The following is a 3,509-nucleotide window of genomic DNA, read 5'->3' on the forward strand; positions in this document are numbered from 1 at the left end:
GGTTTGAAAGAAACTTGGCAGTTCTTGCTCTGGTTGTTTTGACTCTGCAGTAGTTATCAGTTCAACGTTCATAAACTCAAGGACTTCTAAGTCTAAACAAGCATCACAACCCAGCAATGGTGTAAAATTTCCATCAACAACAAGATACAACAGGTTAAGTTCACGACTCCCATATTGAGTTGGAAGCCTCACAGAGCCCTTTGGATGGGTGGGTTTAGGTGCAAGCCACCCCCTCAAAGGTTGCTTAATTTTTTGAAGAGGTTTGTTTGTGATCTCCTTGTACAGCTCATAGGGAATGACTGTAGCTTCTGCACCAGTATCTGCCTTGATCTGTACATTCTTCCCATCAATTTTGACAGTAATCAAACTCCTAGATTTCTTTCGAGTGCCGGAGACACTATCCAGCTCAACTGATTCAAAATAAGTGTGCACATCGTGAGTCGTTGGAGGGTCATGCTCCACAGCTGCAAGGAGTGAACCTTCAGCACTTCATTCTTTGCACACTTGTGCAAAGTGTCCTTCCTTCTTACACTTGTTACATTTCTTTCCAAGAGCTGGGCAGCGAGGTGGCTGAGTAAATGGGTGCTTGTAACCACAAAACTTACAGTTACGAGCAGGTGTCTTTTCTTGAACCTTGACTTTCTTGAGAGGGTGAAGTGACCGTTCAGAGCCTGCCTCTGTTGGTGTATTGAACCTGTATTTCTGTTATTCGGCTGCCTCGAATGTACGACAATAATCATGAGCAGTCTTCAGCGTTAAATCTGGTTTCTTTAGCAGCTCACCTCGCAATTTGTCTGACAAAACTCCTCCGACAATACGATCACGAATGAGTGAATCACGGAGGTCGCTAAATTCACATGTTAAAGACAGTCTTTTCAGTTCACTGACGAAATTGTCAATCCTCTCACCTTCCTTCTGATTTCGCTGATTGAACACCAGTCGCTCATAAATTACATTTCTAGCACCCTGACACAATTCCTCGAATTTGCGACAGACATCTTGATAGCAATCTTTGTCTTCTTCATCGGTAAACACAAAGTGACTGTACTCTTCGATAGCTTCTGGCCCAGCACAATGTAACAGCAAGTTTACCTTCAGTTTGTCCGCTTTAGCATCTTTGCCCTTTGCAACAAGGTAATCCTCAAATTGCATAAAAAAATCTCCTCGAGTTCTCAGCAGCATTCGCGTCTAAAAGCAGTGGACCGGGCATTCGAGAATCTCGTTCGGCCATTATACAAGATACAAAAATACAACTCACAGGAAACTTGCTTTTCCGTCAACTCATCTCACAATTCGGTAGGGCAGGAAACCGCTTCTGACACCATGTTAAGATATCATTCAATCAAGCAATTCTAAACTCAACGACTAGTAACAACTATTGATTCTAAGATGTTCGTGTCCACTTTTAAAAGTGCTAACACCACGCACATGGTTTTCCGTTTTCGGGGTGTCCATGTAAGTCACTCAGGGGCTCCTAAGGGGATCCCCAAAGGTTTCAATATTACAACATAGGGGATGAAGTTCCCGGTGTTGTGGCTGTCCTCTGTGTGTATATGGGTGGGTGGGTATAGCAGGTCCACATCAGTTGAATAGCTGCCAAAATTTCAACCTGCTTAAACAAATAAAATAACAAACAAGAAAACAACAAACATCTACAATCCTAGACAAAACTGTTGGGTGGTTAGCACTTTTGAAGTCTTCATTGCTTCTCTTCCTTCCCCCCTCCTTCGAATAGGGGGGAGGGGGCTATGTAAGAGAAAGTGAAACTATTTCTTTTGAGCTTTAACAGAAGCGGGTTGAAATACAGCTCTGGTGTGGTTCATTTACATAACCTTCCCAACTACTTTTGTCTATGATTGTAGCTCTTAGTTGTCCCGTTTGGAGGTTGCTTTGCGAAAAGTCAACTCTAATGAGATGATCCAAGTCAGTGTAGTTTCTAAGCTTTGAACTGATGGTGACGACGAACTCGAATGCGGAACAGATTCTAACGGCGCCGCCCAACTGGACTATAACTACAATCTAAAGTGCAACGAAGGAAACATTTTCTGTTAATATGTTAAAATTAGATGTTCTGACGACAGGATATTTTAATCATTGATGAGAAAAGTCCTTCTGAGAGCTAAAAGTGAGACCTTATGGTAAAGCCAAGTACAGTGAGGCGCGGGAAGTAGACGTGGCCTAGAGGTTTGAATGCGCCTTTTGCACTCAGATGACCAATTGGACTGGCATTAGCGGTTCCAAATTTAACTTCAGGACACTTTTTTCAAATACACTAGTCAGTTAGTTCCCCACACTGATTTTGGTATTCTAAACGCGTTTTCAGTTCAATAAATTCTCTCTGTGCAAGGAACTCGAAATTCAGGGGATTACTTTTATTTTATCATGTACTTATTGATGTGAATAATTAGTTATATATAGTAAGCTACAGCAGTATTTTAAGTGTTCAAAAATATCTTCTAATTTAGGCAGAGCTGAATTAATGTTACAAAAAAGTTTTAGAATTAGTAATCCAAGCTAATGATAGAAAGAGACTGATGAGCCAAACTAAACTAATAACTTGGCTCCGGTTGTTCAAAAGGTGGATAGCTTTATCTAACGGATAAATCACTATCCATTGGATAGCGCACCACTGGTTTCGCTATGACTTATCCACTGGATAGTGATTTATCCGGCGGCTAGCGCTATCCTTCGTTTGAACAACTGCGGCCTGGTCTATTCTCAAACTAAAACTACCCGATCCAATTTAGTATTGTGAGCGTGCATTCCCACGAAGCCAATCAAATCTGATAAACGTTTAGCAAAAGACCCCATGCAACACTATTCTACCTAACCTCCATTAATCACTGCAGACTCTTCAAAACATCGTCACAAACTTCGCCATGAGTGAAAAAACTTGCATTTAAACCACTTTCATGATAAATCCAAGAACTCTTTGTCAGATTGAATAGGCAACTATTTTTTTTATGCCAGCGGAAAAGTGCAGTTTATTTACAGAATAGTGGGGCTATAGTTGCTCGGCTATGTTCTTTGCTTTTCGATTCACATTTCCAAATTGGTTGCGTATTAATCTGCTTGGAAAAAATGCGCGATGTATATTCTTCTGCACTCAAAGGAGAGAATTAATTCGTTTTCTACGGAGTCACGAATGCTTGGAGGACTTCGATGAGCACGCTGAAGAGAAACCAGACTCGCATTCGGCAAAATCTAAATGGCTTACCATAAGATGAAAGCAAAAGCACAATCAAACTAAAAGACCCATAAAACTTTTACCAGTAAAAAAACGTCTGGTTGGACACTCAACAACTTTGTTTGCTTCTATGTTGCTTACGCCTACGCTTGAGTCGTGAGTGTTACTGTAATATTTTACTATATGTTTCCACGCACGCTCAAGCATGACCAGTAATTGCTGATTGACAGAAAAGCAGAGAACTAGAGAATCTACTGTCTTCCAGCAGGCATGTCATTCACGCTTCATTTGCAAGATTTGGTTACTTCTTTTACTTACCGAT

At 41.0% G+C, this 3,509-nt stretch overlaps 1 pseudogene; it reads right to left on the minus strand.

Moving 5' to 3' along the window:
• Nucleotides 1-1,231, minus strand: LOC137968979 (uncharacterized; annotated as a pseudogene).
• Between the last annotated feature and the right edge of the window lie 2,278 nt (nucleotides 1,232-3,509).

This window comes from Montipora foliosa, chromosome 8, assembly GCF_036669935.1.
Source record: "Montipora foliosa isolate CH-2021 chromosome 8, ASM3666993v2, whole genome shotgun sequence".
In the NCBI taxonomy this organism is placed as follows: Eukaryota; Metazoa; Cnidaria; class Anthozoa; order Scleractinia; family Acroporidae; genus Montipora; species Montipora foliosa.